This window comes from Leucoraja erinacea, chromosome 20, assembly GCF_028641065.1.
Source record: "Leucoraja erinacea ecotype New England chromosome 20, Leri_hhj_1, whole genome shotgun sequence".
Classification (NCBI taxonomy): domain Eukaryota; kingdom Metazoa; phylum Chordata; class Chondrichthyes; order Rajiformes; family Rajidae; genus Leucoraja; species Leucoraja erinaceus.
In genome coordinates this window covers 25,797,240-25,816,487 of record NC_073396.1, presented here as the reverse complement: position 1 = coordinate 25,816,487, position 19,248 = coordinate 25,797,240, and positions in this window count along the sequence as shown.

The following is a 19,248-nucleotide window of genomic DNA, read 5'->3' as shown; positions in this document are numbered from 1 at the left end:
AGAAACTTACAAAAAAGGTTAAGGGGTTGGACAGGCTAGATGCAGGAAGATCGAGTTGTTCCCGATGTTGGGGAAGCCCAGGACGAGGGGTCACAGCTTAAGGATAAGGGGGAAATCCTTTAAAACCGAGATGAGAAGAACTTTTTTCACACAGAGAGTGGTGAATCTCTGGAACTCTCTGCCACAGAGGGTAGTTGAGGCCACAGTTCATTGGCTATATTTAAGCGGGAGTTAGATGTGGCCCTTGTGGCTAAGGGGATCAGGGGGTATGGAGAGAAGGCAGGTACGGGATACTGAGTTGGATGATCAGCCATGATCATATTGAATGGCGGTGCAGGCTCGAAGGGCCGAATGGCCTACTCCTGCACCTAATTTCTACGTTTCTATGTTTCTATGTTTCATCAGGGGCCCACTTGCCATCGGGCAAGCTGACACCCTGGCCAGTCCGCCACTGCTAAAGGATACGAGACAGGAACTCACCCAAAAAGATTCTTTCATGGAAAAGGAACGTCAGGAAAGTGGGATGTTTTTTGAATGTGTGCTGACAAGAGTTCAGGACATCCATGTCCCTATCAGAGTGAAGGGCAGGGCAGGCAGCCGTAAGGCAAATAGACACAAAATGCAGCAGGGCAGGCAGCATCACTGAGAGAAGGTATGAATGATGTTTCAGGTCCAGACCCTTCTTCATTCTGAGAGTCAGAGGAAAGGAAAACGAGATATGGAAGAGTACAAATCACAGGTAAAGGGCCTGTCCCACTGTACGAGGTAATTCAAGAGTTTTCTACCGAGTTTTCCCATGATTCGAACTCGGAGAATGTCCGTAGCGGGTCCATAGGAGTTTGTGGATGTCTCTTAGCGGCTCGTTGGAGTAAAAGGTTAAAAACAAATTCATCACGAGTATTTTTTTACTCGTGGACATTTTTCACGGTGTTGAAAAAACGTCACGAGTTTAACGGATTACCCGAGTTCCTATCGTACAAGCCGCTGCGTGACATCCACAAACTCCTACGGACCCGCTACGGACATTCTCCGAGTTCGAATCAGGGGAAAACTTGGGAGGACTCTTGAATTACCTCGTACAGTGGGACAGGCCCTTAAGGTGTATGAAAAGAACAGATCAAGGCAAGTGTACAATGGTTCATTGTTTAGGAAGTAACTGCAGATGCTGGACAGAAAGAAGAAGCTTCACGACCCGAAACATAACGCATCTCTGAGAGAAGGAATGAATGATGTCCACTGCTTTCGACCTGCCCCGAAAGCAGTGGACAACCCTCAACAAGCGTCGGATGCTATGGAGTAGCGATGAAGAGATGGGGCCTCGTGGACAGCGCCTCCTGCGAGTGTGGGGACCCAACACAGACAGTGAAGCACATGGTCACCAGTTGCCCCAAACACCGGCCACCGAATGGTGAATGAGGTCTGATTGACCTGGACGATGACAAGTTGGCCTGGCTCGCCTCAATGGAGCTGCAGGTCTAAAAGACATACGACAGAAGAAGACCCAAAACGTCACCCATTCCTTCTCTCCAGAGATGCTGCCTGTCCCGCTGAGTTACTCCAGCTTTTTGTGGTTCATTGTTGGATAGGGGAAGGTGACAACGAGTTATACAAACAGTAAAAATAATCAGGACGACAGTGAAACTAGCAGGAGAACTAGGGTGGGGGGATGGATGGAGGGAGAGGGAAAGCAAGGCTCACTTCAAGTTAGAGAAATCAATACTAATACCACTGGGAAAGCAAGGCTCACTTCAAGTCAGAGAAATCAATACTAATACCACTGGGTTGTAAGCTGACCAAGCAAAATATGAGGTGCTGTTCCTCCAATTTGCATGTGGCCTCACTCAGACAGTGGCGAAGGCCCAACACAGAAAGGCCAATATGGGAATGGGAGGGTGAATTCAAATGTTTAGCAACAGGGAGATCGCCTACACCCAGTCGGACTGAGCAAAGGTGTTCAGCGAAACGATCACCCAGTCTGGCCGATATATAGGAGTCCACACCTAGAAACGGTGGATACACCCTCCTGCGGTCTAAGGCTATCAGTAGGATACTAAAGGCCGTTGAAACTCATAGCATTGCAATGCCGCGACCAAACTTTTTTTTTTGTTTCATAAAGTTTGCCAAAACCCGTGGTGATTTCATCTCTATCATCCTCTCTGTTTTATCAGACAATGTTTTATTCAGGGTCCTCACGATACACGCAAGCAGTTCTGAGCTGGGCTACATAGAACAAATGCAGACTAAGGGGGAGACCATACACATGACGTTAAAAAAAAATCTATTCTGACTTTGGCTACGGTACATGATTATATTAGCAATGCTCCATGAAGGTTTAAAGTTGTATCACAGAAAGCAATGTGATATTTGGCTTCAATTGACCTTTTTTTTTTTGCCTTGATATTTGAGATCCACGCACAGAGATCCCTGCAATATAGATTCATTTTCCTGATTAGGGAACTTCATGCAGGAAACAAATTGAATTTCTGTCAAAGATAATTCTTTTTTTTTGCTGTGGATGTGCGCAACAGCTGGGTTGTGGTAGTGCTAGGTGATGGAGTATGGATGTATTCCTTCCAATCAATAAGAGCTTCAATGCTCTATTGTCCAGTAAAGACGCACACACTTCTCTTTTTGACCTTGAATTGAAATCCAATACAATCATTCTAAGAGAGTGTTTCTTAAAAAAAACAAGTGTCTGTAGATTCAAGAAACATGGCTGGTTGTGATTGTGTGTTCATGACCAATTATTTTATTCTTGTTGTTGTAGTCTCTCATCTGCAACCACTGTCTCTTTCCTGCACTTTAATCATTCCCTTCCCTGCCTTATGATGAAGTCGGCATTGCTGGGTAGAATACTGTAAATCTGCAATGTATTTATTAATATTTGTATTAGAAGCAATGTACAGTAGTATAACCCGTGACATATAACATAATACATTTCATGTACAACTTCTTGTTTTACATTTAACAATAGAGAAATAACAGAAGAAAGAAAAAGAGAGAAAAGAAAAGTGTAAGGAAAGTAGTGATGTGTAAACCCGTGGAGTACCACTCCAGGAGTTAACAATTGATAGTTTGTGGAAGGATAGAGAGAAAGAACCCATAAAGGAGGAAACCGGAGCTCCCAGAGAAAACCCACGCTGTCACAGGGAGAACGTGCAAACTCCGTACAGACAGTTACTGAATTCAGGATCGAACCTGGGTTTCTGGCGCTGTAAGTCAGCAACTCTACTGCTGCACCACTGTACCCCCCCCCCCCCCCCCCCCCCCCCCCCCCAACCTTTACAACCAAAAAAATCTGAAGAAGGGTCTTGACCCAAAATATCATCTGTCCATTTGCCTCCATAGATGCTGCTAGATCTATTAAGTACCTCCAGCAATTTGTTTTTGTAGTGTGGTAACTCTTATAATGCAGGACATGTGCAGTAGCATTCACTTTGTGCACAATAAGTTCTTACAAGCAACTATGTGAGTATGAGAGGACAGAAACAATAACATTTAAAAGGACAGAAAAAATAAAAGCAGGAGCGGACAATATGACCTTTATGTCTGTCCCACAAGCTATTAACATCAAGCTTGACCTGTTGGAAAAGGAACAGACTATGATGAAGACATGGGCCCTCAATACCATGACCAACACTTGCAGGTTGGCTCCCGAACGGAAAGATCATTTCCTCCATAGATGCTTCCTGACCCACTGAAGCAGAGATCAGCCATGATTGATTGGCAGAGTAGACTCGATGGGCCGAATGGCCTAATTCTACTCCTATAACTTGTGACCTTGTGCAAGCACTATCTCCTTGAAGACGTGTGACATCTCCGCCGACTCGGGAATATTTAGCCCGCGGCTATCCGAAATGAATGCAAAACATCCACGGAGTCACTGAGCACCCTGAGCCTTTGTGATGGGCATAGTTTTAAATGCGAGAGGGGCAAATTTAAATGAGGTGTACGGGGCACGTTGATTTTGAACACAGTGGATGTCTGGAACGCATTGCCAGAGATGGTGTTGGAGGCAGATACGACAGTGGCACTTCATAAGTTTTACATAAGCACATGGAAATGCAGGGAATGGAGGGATATGGATCATGTGCAGGCAGACGGAATTAGTTTATCTTGGTATCATGTTCGGCACTAGGGTTGTCAATTGCCAAATAAGGGACAAAAGGTCAAAATAAGGGACAAATTCCCGACGGCAATTCATTGACCGAATCAGCCATGGCTGGATGAATGATGAGTTGGCCCGGGTGCTGGACTGTACATAAAACCCAGCTGAGGAGTTTTGGCCCGGGCCCCGGACTTTGCACGCGATGTCGTGCGGCCCGGGCCAAAACTTCTCGGCTGGCCCACTGGCTGGGCCTTGTGTTCAGCTGCACGCAAAGTCCAGCACCGATGATCGGCCATGAGAAGGAGGGGTGGTGGTGTCGGCGGTAAGCGAAGGTGCGAAGGTCGGACAGCTGGCCGGGCTACCGACCGACGGGGCCACGGGCCAGGAGCTGCTGCTGCACTCCATGGGCTGCACTACGCTGGGACAGGTGAGGCGGGGCCGGACACGGAGCTCCCCTCTACCCGAGTAGTACCAGTCAAATATGGAACAAGGGCGGTCCCGTATGGGACAAACCAATTTAGCCTAATATAAGGGATGTCCCGGTTAATACAGGACAGTTGGCAACCCTATTCGGCACAGGTATTGTGGGTTAGAGGGCCAGTTCCTGTGCTGTACTGTCTATGTTCTATGAGCACAGTGGCTCAGCTAGTAGACCTGTGACTTCACAGTGCCGGTGATTTGGGTGCGATACTGATCTTGGGTGCTCTCTGTGTGGAGTTTGCATGTTCTCCTTGTGATTGTATGGGTATCTTCTGGGTGCTCCGGTTTCCTCCCACATCCCAAACACGTGTAGGATGGTGGGATAATTAGCCTCTGCAAATTGTCCCTGGTTTATAGTTGAGTGGTAGAATCCGGAGGGAGTTGATAAGAATATGAGGCAAGTATAAAATATAAAATGTTGGAATAGTGTCAAAGTGGGTGGTTGATGATCGGTGCAGACTTGGTGAGCAGAAAGTCCTATTTTCTACGCCATATCTTTTTCATGATGCTAGCATAGACCATAGAACAGTACGGCAGAGGATGTTCTCTCTGTCATTGCAAGAGCTTCCTCCGATAGTATCATTTAAGAGACTTCTGGAAAGGCACATGGATATGAAGAAAAAGGAGGGATATAGTCAAGTCACATTTATTTATATAGCACATTTAAAAAACAACTCTCGTTGACCAAAGTGCTTTACATTTGTTATAAGAATAGTATACACAAGCAAGCTACATACATATATACAAATAGCCCTCGCTCAGAGGACGTCAGGAAGGGCTTGGGAGAACAGATAAGTTTTTAGTCTAGACTTAAAGGAGTAGATTATATGCAGGCAGATAGGAGTTTGCCTTGACATCATGTTCAACACAGAACATTGTGGGCCAAAGGGCCTGTTTCTGTGCTGCAGTGTTCTATGGTCTAAGTTCTATTTACTGGCGGTATATGGACCTACCCCAAACTTGCTCGCCACTCAACCTGTCCCACCTCAACAAGAAGGTTGAAATTCCTCACTCAGATGCTTTCTGCCACCACAGAACCCACCAAATCAGAATGGAAGCGGAATGTCTTTGTTGTCAAGTCTTTGCCTTAAGTGAGGCCTCAGCAGAATTATGCTCAGTTCACTGCCATTGACACTAGAAAATAATGGCTTATGCAGAACCATTTATCACTTCAAGAGCACCAGGCTGATGTAACATGGTCAGCGTGATCTTAAAATAATATCTCAGTGCACAGAACCCGTTCTGCTTGGCTCTAATTACACAGGATTTTTAAATCAGATCTAAGCACTTGAAAGCACAATCTTCATTCAAGCTTAAATGCCTCCCTAATTACCTCAGCAATAAAGGGGACGGAGAGATTGTAAACAGTGATTTCATCTGTCTACGCTCATGATGTATTGCAAGCACTTGTGGATTTCAACCAAACTTAAGGGTTCAGTGGAAAGTGAATATTGCAGATTCTTTTCACCTGCTGCTGATGTAAACATCCTTTTGACTAAACTAAACAGTGATCTGAGAGCCCTTTCCATTGCAATTTAAAAAAAACATTGCCCAGTTGAGTAACTTTGGAGTTAAGTTTAGTTTAGAGATACGGCGCAGAATTAGGCCCTTCGGCCCATCGAGTCCACACTGACCATAGATCGCCCACACACTAGTTCCATGTTAGCCCACTTTCGCATCCTGCACACTAGCGGCAATTTACCGAAGCCAGTTAACCTACAAACCCGCACATCTCTGGGGATGTGGGAACCTGTTGTCTATTGTCTGTATGTCTTTGGACTGTAGGAGAAAGCTGGAACACCTGGTGAAACAACTAACCTCCTCTGCCTCCACATAAGCCATGTCTCTCCATTCCTTGCATTAACATATGCCTATCTCATAGTCCCTTAAATGCCACTATTGTATCTGCCCATACCACCACCCTTGGAAGTATGTTCCAGTAATCCATGGCTCTGTGTAAAAAAACTTGTGCCGCATATCTCCTTTAAACTTTGCCCCTCTCATCTAACATCTATGCCCTCTAGTCTTTAACATTTCTACGCTGGGGAAAAGGGGTCTGACAGTCTACCCTATCTATGCCCTGCAAACATTAACACACACACTCAAATGGATGTGGAGTGGAGGTTTTGGATGTGGAGAGGATGTTTCCACTGGTGGGAGAATCTAGGGCCAGAGGCCGTAGCCTAGGAATAAGATGACATACCTCTGGAAAGGAGATGAGGAGGAGTTTCTTTAGTCAGAGGGTGGCGAATCTGTGGAATTCTTTGTCACAGACGGCGGTGGTGGCCAAGTCATTGGGTTTTTTTAAGGTGCAGATTGACAGATTCTTGATCAGTAAAATAAAAAGGGTGTCAGGGGTTATGCTTAAGTAAATTACTTGCAAATGGAAAAAGTTGCACAAAGGAAGTTCTAAAAGAGATTTACAAGGATGTTGCCAGGACTGGAGAAGTATCGTTATGGAAGGGCCTCTCTGGATAAGGATTATTTTCCTTGGAACTAAAAAGATCAAGGAAAGATTGAATTAATTAAGAAGGAACTGCAGATGCGGGAAAATCGAACGTAGACAAAAATGCTGGGGAAACTCAGTGGGTGAGGCTGCATCTATGGAGCGAAGGAAATAGGCAACGTTTAGGGTCGAAACCCTTCTTCAGACTGGTGAGGGTGGTTGGGGGTGGTGTGAAGAAGAAAGGAAGAGGAGGAGCCAGTGGGCTGAGGGAGAGCTGAGAACGGGAGGAGAAAGTAGGGACTATCTAAAATTATAGAAGTCAATGTTCATACCGCTGGGGTGCAAACTGCCCAAGTGAAATTTGAGGTGCTGCTCCTCCAATTTGCAGTGGCCCTCACTCTGGTCATGTCCCGTGCCCTCCAGAGATGCTGCCTGACCTGCTGAGTTACTCCAGTACTTTGTGTTTTACTCGATATTCCAGCATCTGCAGTTACTTTTGTCTCCTGAGACAAGTTGCAGACCTGAACGGTCCTGAGCAGTGCTGAACTACTACCTACCTCAATGGTGACCCTCAGACTACGCTTGTTCGGACTTTGCTGGCTTTGCCTTGCACTAACCGTTATTCCCTTATCATGTATCTATACACTGTAAATGGCTCGATGTATTGTCTTTCCGCTGACTGTATAGCACGCAACAAAAGCTTTTCACCGTACCTCGGTACACGTAATATTAAACCAGATTAAACTAAAAGTTATTTTTAAAAAGACTTTCAAAAGACCAAGTCTCCTGCACATTATCTACCAGTGTAACTCATTGTGATCCCTGACATTAGTAGGCAGCTTGATGTTACAGTATGTAAGTACTAAAACTAATAAAGTATGAGGTAATCACCTCAAACATGTGTGGAGCCTATTAATTACCATTCATTAAATCAGTCTTAGCATGAAGAATTCCAAAGATTTTATCTATCCCTGCATCTCAGATTGCTTTAGAAAAAAATACAGCTCTGCACATTAGTTGCCCAAAATTATTTCGACATCTGCCAAGTTTTTGCTTCCAGCTGCTAGTTATTAGTTTTAAACATCATTCTGCAAAGAGAGTGAAGAACACCAGTGAATGCAACAAGGATCATTAGCCGAACAACAAATAAATATCTCAAATGTGTTTTTGGCCAGGGTCAGCAACTAATTTACTAACCCACATGTATAGAGTGACTACGTGGATGGATGTGAACTGGACTGGCCTTATCACTGTACCTCCAGGTTCATCAGACTGATTCCTGGGATGGCAGGACTTTCATATGAAGAAAGACTGGATAGACTCGGCTTGTACACACTAGAATTCAGAAGATTGAGGGGGGATCTTATAGAAACTTACAAAATTCTTAAGGGGTTGGACAGGCTAGATGCAGGAAGATTATTCCCGATGTTGGGGAAGTCCAGAACTAGGGGTCACAGTTTAAGGATAAGAGGGAAGTCTTTTAGGACCGAGATGAGAAAATCATTTTTTACACAGAGAGTGGTGAATCTGTGGAATTCTCTGCCACAGAAGGTAGTTGAGGCCAGTTCATTGGCTATATTTAAGAGGGAGTTAGATGTGGCCCTTCTGGCTAAAGGGATCAGGGAGTATGGAGAGAAGGCAGGGATGGGATACTGAGTTGGATGATCAGCCATGATCATATCGAATGGCGGTGCAGGCTCGAAGGGCCGAATGGCCTACACCTGCACCTATTTTCTATGTTTCTATGTTTCTATCGAAGCCGGGCTTTGCTGAACATTTCTTAGCAATCCATCGTAAGAATGTCCCAAGGTTGAAGATCCTTCAGTGAGCACTGACAGAGTGTAAGATCACCGTGGTACCATCCTTTAGGTGATGCTTTGGATGGAAAAAGGCTCTTCGTCAATGCATTGCCTGTTCTCTGCTGTTGGTGAGGCCATGTTTGTGGTGTTGTGTTCAGTTTTGGTCATCCTGAGAAAGGAACGTTGTAGTTAAGCTGGAAAGGGTGCAGAGAAGATTTACGAGGATGTTGCCAGGACTTGAAGGCCCGAGCTATAGGGAGAGATCGGGCAGGCTAGGGCTTAATTCCTTGGAGCGCAGGAGGCTGAGGGCTGATCTAATGGAGGTGCATACGATTATGAGGGAAATAGATCGGATGAATGCACAGTCTCTTCCCCAGAGTAGGGGAATCAAGAATCAGAGGTCACGAGTTTAAGGTGAGAGGGGAAAGATTTAACTGGAACCTGAGGGGCAACATTTTCACATAGAGGGTGGTATGTATATAGAACGAGCTGTATGTAGGAGATAGTTGAAGCAGATACTATAACAAAATTTAAAACACTTTTAGACAGGTACATGGAGAGGATATGGGCCAAAAGTGGGCAGGTGGGACTAATGTAGATGGGACATCTTGGTCGGCATGGACAAGTTGGACCAGAGGGCCTGTTTCCATGCAGTATGACTCTCTGACTCCATGATATTAATAAACAGATTACATGGTCAGTTCCATATTGTTTGTATCTTGGTGTACACAAATCAACAGCTGCCTTACCCACACTCAAGAGCCACTACATGTTAAAAGTTTGTTATAAATCTGGTTTGATGAAGAATGATGTGTAAAAACAATAAAAGAAAGAGCTGCTTGGTGGAGCTGGTAAATACCAAAAGATAAAGGCCAAGATAATGATCTTAGAATAAAGGGGAGGACATTTAAGACTGAGGTGAGGAAAAACGTTTTCACCCAGAGAGTTGTGAATTTATGGAATTCCCTGCCAAAGAGGGCAGTGGAGGCCAAATCACTGGATGGATTTAAGAGAGAGTTAGATAAAGCTCTAGGGGCTAGTGGAATCAAGGGATATGGGGAAAAGGCAGGCACGGGTTATTGATTGGGGACGATCAGCAATGATCACAATGAATGGCAGTGCTGGCTCGAAGGGCCCAATGGCCTCCTCCTGCACCTATTTTCGATGTTTCTATAAGTTCATAAATTCATATCATAGAAGCGGAATTAGGCCATTCGGCCCATCAAATCTACTCTGCCATTCAATCATGGCTGATCTATCTTTCCCTCACAACTTTGGAAGCCGCCAACTCCGGTAGGAGGGGGCCGACTCTGGTGTCCACGCCGCTGAGGACGTCCCGCAGCCCCGACGTCGGACTTGTATCACCCTAGCGAGCGGTCCTGGACATCGGGCCGCCCGTAGCTGCAACTGCGGAGGGCTTGGGGAGGCCCTGACCACGAGGAACAGTGGAGGAAGAGACTGACTTTGATGCCTTCCCACACAGTGGGGAACTTTGATTCTGCTGCGTGGGGATGTTTTATGTTATATTCTATAGTGTGTGTTCTTTATACCCTTTCTGGCTTAATCCCTCCCTTCACCACCTCCAGTTTAAATTCCAGTTGGAATATTTTGGAGGACCCAAGAACCAAGAACCAAGAACCAAGAACCCCAATTCTCCTGTCTTCTCCCCATTGCCCTTGACACCCTAACGAAACAGTAGCCTATCAATCTCCAATTTACAAAATAACAATTGACGGCCTCCAAAGCCGTCTTGTGGCAATGAATTCCACAAATTCTCCATCCTCAGGCTGAAGAAATTCCTCCTCTCCTCCATTCTATAGGTGCATCCTTTTATTATGACGCTGCACCCTCTGGTTCCAGCCACTCCCACTAGTGGAAACATCTTCGTCATTTCCACTCTATCCAAACCTTTCACTATTCGGTAAGTTTCAATCCTCTCATCTTTCTGAACTCCAGCGAGTAGAGGCATAAATGCGAAGCATCAAATGCTGATCATATGTTAACCCATTCATCCCGGGATCATTCTCATGGATATTGGAAGCAGTAATAATTAAAACTAGGTCCAGAAGCAGAAGAATAGCAATAACCATGCATACGTGGATACGTTTAAAGCAAAGTATGAAAAATACATGAGGAAGAAAGGAACAGGGGAAAAATGTTGCAGAGGAGGTTTACGACAATGCTGCTTGAATAGACAGCGTTAGCTACAAACTTGAATTGTTTTCTCTGGATCATCAGAGGTTGAAGAGGTGACGATAGAAGTATATAAGATTATGGGAGGCATAACACAAAGTGCTGAAATAACTCAGGAGGTCAGGCAGACATAGAAAGGCGACGTTTCGGTTCGGGACCCTTCTTCGGACTCAGATGGGATTTCCAGTCAGGACATTTTTCCCAGGGTGGAAATGTCAAAGACTAGAGGGCATAAGATTAAGGTGTGATGGGCAAAGTTTAAAGGAGATATGAGGGACAAATTATTTTTATACCGTAGATGGTGGGTGCCTGGAACATGCTGTCAGCATGGTGGTGGAAGCAGATATGATAGTGGCGTTTAAGAGGTTTTTTAGACAGGCACATGGATTCGCAGGAATGGAGGGATATGGATCACGGGCAGGGAGAGGATGCTAGTTTTTCTTGGCATCATGTTCGACATTGTGGCACAAAGGGCAGGTTCCTGTGCTGTACTGTTTTATTAACACAGTGGCACATCTAGTAGACCTGTGACTTCACAGCACCGGAGACTTCTGATTCAACTTCAAGTCTCAAGTTCAATTCTGATCTTGGCTGCTTTCTGTGTGTAGTTTCCATGTTCTCCACTGTGACGCATGGGTATCTTCTGCATGCTCCAGTTTCCTCCCACATCCCAAACACATGCACATTGGTAGGATGATTGGCCTCTGCAAATTGTCCCTGATTTATTAGTGAGTGATAGAATCCAGAGACAGCTAATAAGAATAAGGGGCAAATATAAAATAGGATTAATGTTGGATTAGCGCAAAGGTGGGTGATTGATCATCGGTGCAGACTAGGGGAACTGAAGGTCCTATTTTGCACGCTGTATCTTTCTCATGAAGCTAGCATCGAACATAGAACATAAACAGTACAACAGAGGGCTAGTCTTGCGGGCCCATCTTATCTGCACTGACTATGAAGCCAACATAATTAGGGAACAGAGGGACATTGTTTTCAGAGTGGTGGTTACATGAAACGGCTGCCAGAGGAGGTAGAGACAGGTACAAAAACAAGATTTTAAAAAACACCTGGACAGGTACATGGATAGGAAAGGTTAGTGGTATATGGGCCAAATGCAGACAAATGAGGCTAGTTTAGATGCGGCATCTTGGTCAGCATGGACAACTTAGACCATGTCCATATCCCTCTGTTTTGTGCCTGTTTATGTGCCTGTTTAACTGCCTCTTCAATGTTGTTGTATGTGCTTCCAATACTTTCCCAGGTAGTGCATTCTTCTGTGTAAACAAATATTTGCCTCGCACATCTTCTTTAAACATTCCCCGGTAAACCTACGTACTCTAGTAGTTGACATTTCCACTCTGAAGAAAGGTCCCGACCTGAAATGTCACCTAACCATGGATCCTGCCCGATCCACTGAATTGCCTCACCGCTTAGTGCCTTTCCTTGGTAACCCAGCATCTGCACTTCATTATTTCTACATTGTCTACCTACCCTATCTGTAACTCTCATCATTCTCATAACTACTTCTATCAAATTGCCCCTCAGCCTCCAAAGCTCCAGATAAAAGAATCCAAGTTTGCTGAATCTCTCCTTACAGCTAATACTGTCCAATTCAGGCAGCTTCCAGGTGAACCCCTTCTGCACCCTCTCTAATGCCTCCACATCCTTAATGTACGAATCAATGCGCTGAATGATGAAGAAATGGGCTGAGAGTCATACGGAGTATGTTTTCCAGCAGAGAGGAGTTGGGCCAAATGGCCCATTTCTCCTTTGTGAGTCTACAGAAGAAAATAAAGGTGAACTGAGCTGCTGTGTAAGAGGGGTGTTAAAGCTGCAGACAGATCTGGGGCAAGGTTAAGGACATTTGAGAAGTTTAATAACATCATGACAACTCGGCAATAGTTTGTAGACATGGAAAAGGCTGAAACACCAGAGAGAACAATGTGGAAGGAATTAAGAGCAAAGGAACATCACAGGAGATGTTTAACTATTTATTAGTGCACTGGGTATCATTACGGCATGTAGTCAAAAAGTAGCAAGAACAGATGTTTTGTGAATTTGTCACTAATGATTAAGTATGAGCACAGAAAGGCTTGTGTACAATTCTACTCAGACATCAACAGGTAATTCTACGACCATGGTCGAAAAGGGCTACTTCTCTTTAAAGCTGACCCTGAATTTACAGCCAAAATATTAGTGAGAAGAATGGGCCTGACTGCAATTTATAAGTAACAGGTAAAGTAACTGCATTTGGAGACCTAGTGGAATTCAGACACTGTGTTCCATCCTTCCATTGTTAATTGCTCCAACTGCCTTGCCATTGGCATGTGTTGAATGTAACAAGATATATTTGCAGGATTGATGTGAACTATCTTTACCCTCTGTTATGTAGGGCTTGTACTAATGTTGTAAGTACTCTTCTTACCATTTTGAAAATGTTTATTTCTGGAAATTAATTTATCCAGCAATGAAAATTAACTAGAGACACAAAAGATGAAGATATTTACTTGTTGAGTGAGTGGAGTTGAGTGGAGTTTAGTGGAGTTGAGCTTATTGTCACGAGTACCGAGGTGCTGTGAAAAGCTTTTGCTGCGAGCTATCCAGTCAGCTGAAACACAATACATGATTACAATCGACCCACTCACAGTGTACAGATTGATACATGATAGGGGAAATAATGGCAGACAGGAAGCAAAGAGTAGGAGTGAACGGGTCCTTTTCACAATGGCAGGCAGTGACTAGTGGGGTACCACAAGGCTCAGTGCTGGGACCCCAGCTATTTACGATACATATTAATGATTTGGACGAGGGAATTGAATGCAATATCTCTAAGTTTGCGAATGACACGAAGCTGGGCGGCAGTGTTAGCTGTGTGGAGGATGCTAGGAGGCTGCAAGGTGACTTGGATAGGCTGGGTGAGTGGGCAAATCAATAGTCAATAGTCAATAGTCTATTTAATTGTCATTTGGACCCCTGGAGGTCCAAATGAAATGCCGTTTCTGCAGCCATACATTACACACAAATAGACCCCAGACACAACATAATTACATTTTACATAAACATCCATCACATAGCTGTGATGGAAGGCCAAAAAAACTTATCTCTCCACTGCACTCTCCCCCCCCCCCCCCCCCCCCCCCATGTCAGAGTCAAAGTCAAAGCCCCCGGCTGGCGATGGCGATTGTCCCGCGGCCATCAAAGCCACGCCGGGTGGTGCGAGGTCGCACACCGGGTCTTGGTGTTAAAGACCCCGGTGTGCGCTCGCAGAGTCCCGCGGCCATTCCAAGCCGCGCGGGGCAGTGGTGCTAGGCCCCGCTCCAGGAGCTCTTCGACCCCACAACTCGGGCGGGAGAAGTCGCCGTTGCAGGAGCCCCGAAAAGCGGTCTCCCTCCAGGGAGCCCGGGCTCCCGGTGCCGCCGTCCGCAGACCCGCAGTAGCAGCCCCCGCATCAGCAGCAGCAGCGGCAGCGGCAGCAGCAGCAGCAGCAGCAGCAGCAGCAGCAGGCAGCGGCAGCGCTCCTCCACCGCTCCACCCGCTCCGGTCTCGGCCAGCTCCGCGACGGTGAGTCGGCACCAGAGTCCCCGGCTTCTTCCTGTTGGAGGCCGCTCCTCGTTGCGGCCCCAACGACAACTGAGACCCGACGAGAAAAGGTCGGGTCTCCAGTGCAGGGAGAGATTCAAAAGTTTCCCTCCCACCCCCCACACACACCCCAACATAAAATAACAAAAACTACATTAAAACACAGACAAAAAATAATAAAAACGCGGACAGGCTGCAGAGGCCGCTGCTGACCAGAGTCGCGCCGCCTACATGGCAGATGCAGTATAATGTGGATAAATGTGAGGTTATCCACTGGTGGCAAAAACAGGAAAGTAGACTATTATCTGAATTAGGAAAGGGAGAGATGCAATGAGACCTGGGTGTCATGGTACACCAGTCATTAAAAGTAGGCATGCAGGTGCAGCAGGCAGTGAAGAAGGCGAATGGTATGTTAGCATTCATAGCAAAAGGATTTGAGTATAGGAGCAGGGAGGTTCTACTGCAGTTGTACAGGGTCTTGGTGAGACCACACCTGGAGTATTGCGTTCAGTTTTGGTCTTCTAATCTGAGGAAAGACATTCTTGCCATGGAGGGAGTACAGAGAAGGTTCACCAGACTGATTCCTGGGATGTCAGGACTTTCATATGAAGAAAGACTGGATAGACTCGGTTTATACTCGCTAGAATTTAGAAGATTGAGGGGGGATCTTATAGAAACTTACAAAATTCTTAAGGGGTTGGACAGGCTAGATGCAGGAAGATTGTTCCCGATGTTGGGAAAGTCCAGAACAAGGGGTCACAGTTTAAGGATAAGGGGGAAATCTTTTAGGACCGAGATGAGGAAAACATTTTTCACACAGAGAGTGGTGAATCTCTGGAATTCTCTGCCACAGAAGGTAGTTGAGGCCAGTTCATTGGCTATATTTAAGAGTGAGTTAGATGTGGCCCTTGTGGCTAAAGGGATCAGGGGGTATGGAGAGATTGCAGGTACAGGATACTGAGTTGGATGATCAGCCATGATCAGATTGAATGGCGGTGCAGGCTCGAAGGGCCGAAAGGCCTACTCCTGCACCTATTCTCTATGTTTCTATGTTTCTATGTTTCTAATGTTTAAAGCATGATAAATTCCAATAAAGTACACTGAAATATAATCCGCGGATCTCAAATGAGATAGATCATAGCTCAGGACCGTTCACCAGTTGTTCATAGGACGGTTCAGTTGCCTGATCACAGCTGACAAGAAACTGTCCCAGAATGTGGACATGTGCTTTTTCACACTTCAATACCTCTTGCCCGATGAGAGAGGGGAGAAGAGGGAGTGGTTGGCGTGGGACTCGTGGTGGATTATGCTGGTGGCCTTGCCGAGGCAGCGTGAATTGTAAATGGTGTCTATGGAAGGGTGATCCAGTCTAAGAAAAGGCTATGCATGATTACAACCAAGCCGTCCTCAGTGGAGAGATAAAGGATAAAGGGTACAACATTTAGTCCAAGATAAAGTCCGTTTAAAGATAGTTCTAAGGATTCCAATGAGGTAGATGGGAGGTCAGGACCGCAGTGGGGGAGATTAACCTACCTGTAACTAAAGATTTTTGTTGTTCCTTGGTACACATGACAATAAACTAAACTAAACTAAAGTGAACTAGACTAAACCATAGCATGCAAAGAAAACCTTTTCACTGTACCTCGGTACATGTGACATTAATAAACTAAACTGCACCTTGGGGAGACCACATCTGTGACAAAATATGGTCGAGGAAGTAAAAGCCAAGTCATCTGAAAACGATTAGTTTCAGATGACGCAGCTGAGGTTTTTACAACAGGTATTGAAAAAATGTTTACGGGAGGGAGAGTAAGGTAGAAAGATGGAAAGATAGGAGGAAATTGGAAGATTCAGATTGAAGTTTAGCAATGGTGCAGTGAAGAAAATAAAGTGAATTGGATGAACGCAGAAATCCTTTGGGCTTGTAGGAGGTCACAGTGCTAGGAAGATCACTGTATTTGAAAGATCTTGTGGCCCAGTGGTGCAGCTGGTAGAGCCTGTGCCTCACAGCACCAGAGACCCGTGTTCAATCCCGACCTCGGGCGCTGTCTGTGTGGAGTTTGCACGTGCTTCCCATGACAGTGTAGGTTTGCTCTGTAGTGCTCGAGTTTCCTCCCACATCCCAAAGACATGCAGGTTGGCTTCCATAAATTGTCCCGAGTGTGCAGGGAGTGGATGCAAAAGTGGAACTTGTGCGAACTTGGGGTGATCAATGATCGGTGTGGACTCATTGGCCTGTATCTCTTTAAATTAAATTTAAAATTGGAAGGGAATTTTAAATCAGAGCGAATGCCAAACCAACAGACACTGTGGGATAGTAAGCACAATGGTGAATGATAAACGAGGCTCATGGTATACTTTAGCTTATGTAGGGTACAAGGCTGGAGGCCACTGAGCATTGCATTAATCAAGGGCTAACCAAGAACAACAGAAGAATTATTAATATTTTTAGGCGAATAACGGAGGTGAAAACATCTGTAGCAGCACGGGAAGATTAGTGTGCCACGTACACAGACAGAGAACGTGCAACTGAAGCACGCAGATGGAGGTTCTGGAAATGATCTTACAAAATTTATGGTTTGCAGCTGTAAGCTTGTGTTTGCAAGGGCGGTTGCACACTTTTCTTTCCCAATTGAGCAGAAAGCTACAGAGACTGTCTGAGGTGCAGAGTGCACTCCTGATACACCCATCCAAAGCCTCTGACCAACAACCACAGTAAATTATGATCAATAGATGTATTGAGTGTATGTAACAGAGGACAGTACTGCACAGATACCCCATGTATCTTGGCACCATCCTGAATGTTCCTCCTCTGCTGAAGTTGTCATTGAATCCTCCCTTTCCGATTGCCACCTAATACCCAGTGAAAATACCCAATGTCTGAATTTCACTGCCTGCCTCTCTGCAATCAATATAGATTGAGTTTAGTTTAGTGTCGAGCATACCGAGTCAGCCGAAAGACAACACATGATTACAATCGAGCCATCCACAGTGTGCAGGTACATGAAAAATCTGAATAATCTGAATAACGTTTAGTGCGAGAAAAAGCCAGTAAGGTCCAATCAAAGATAGTCCGAGGAACTCCAATGAGGTAGATAGTAGCTCAAGACTGCTCTCTAGTTGTTGGTAGGATGGTTCAGTTGCCTGATAGCAGCTGGGAAGAAACTGTCCCAGAATCTGGAGGAGTGCGTTTTCACACTTCTATACCTTTTGCCTGATGGGAGAGGGGAGAAGCAGGATTGGCCAGGGTGTGACTCGTCCTTGCTTATGCTGTTTGCCTTGCTGAGGCAGCGTGAGGTGATCTCATAGAACATAGAACATAAAACAGTACAGCACAGGAAAAGGCCCTTCTGCCCACAATGTCTGTGCCGTACATGATGCCAAGAAAGACAAACTAATCTAATTTGCCTACACATGATCCTTATCTCCCAATTCGCTGCATATCCATGTATCTATCTAAAAGCTTCACAAGCACCATTATCATACCTGCCTTCATCACAACCCCTGGCAGAATGTATAGTCAGGATTTGCTCATCGGCTACGAATGGGAGGAAGGGTTCTCCTTCCCTTAAGGAAATCAACGAACCAGTTGGGCTTTTGGCACCAACCAGTAATTTCATGACACTGTCACTGGGCGACACAGCGGCACAGCGCTAGAGCCACTGTCTCACAGCAGAGACACACCAAAGACCCCGGTTCGATCCACACCTCGGGTGCTGTCTGTGTGGAGTTTCTACGTTCACTGTGACTGCGTGGGTTTCCTCCGGGTGTTCCGCTCTCCTCCCACATCCCAAAGACGTGTGGGTTCGTAAGTTAATTGACCTTTAGACTTTAGAGATACAGAGTGGAAACAGGCCCTGCGGCTCACCAAGTCCATGCTGACCAGTGATCACCCCATACACTAGCAGTATCCCACACTCTAGGGACGATATACAATTTTTACCAAAGTCAATTAACCTGCAAACCTGTATATCTTGGGGAGGAAACGGGAGCATCTGGAGTAAACCCACGCGGTCACATGGAGAACATGTAAACTCCGTACAGACAGCACCCGTAATCAGGATCAAACCCTGGTGCTGTAAGACGGCAACTCAACTGCCGCGCTACTGTGCTGCCCCCAACCTATGTAAGTTTCCCCTATTATGTAGGGAGAGGGTGCGACAGTGGGGTAGCATAGAACTAATGTGAACTGGTGATTCATGGTTGGTGTGGACTTGGAAGGTCGAAGAGCCTGTTTCCTTGCTGTACCTGTGAAACTAAAACACTAATATTTGCTTTTTATTCCAGAAGTTCATTCATTTCTTGCAAATAGCCAAGTTGCTGCAATTATGGAGTTTGAACTCACTTTCTAGTTCAAAGTCCTGGACTCCAAATCAAGAAATGTAACCAGTAAACTACCTCCTCAATGGATTAGTGGTGTATGGATTCCATATTGGAAATCAGGCGAGACGAATGGGAAACTTGAAAAATAGATCATTAGATCATAAGATCATGTGATAGGAGTAGAATTAGGCTATTCGGCCCATCAAGTCTATTGCGTCATTCAATCATGGCTGATCTATCTCTCCCTCCTAACCCCATTCTCCCGCCATCTCCCCATAACCTCTGACACTCGTACTAATCAAGAATCTATCTCTGCATTA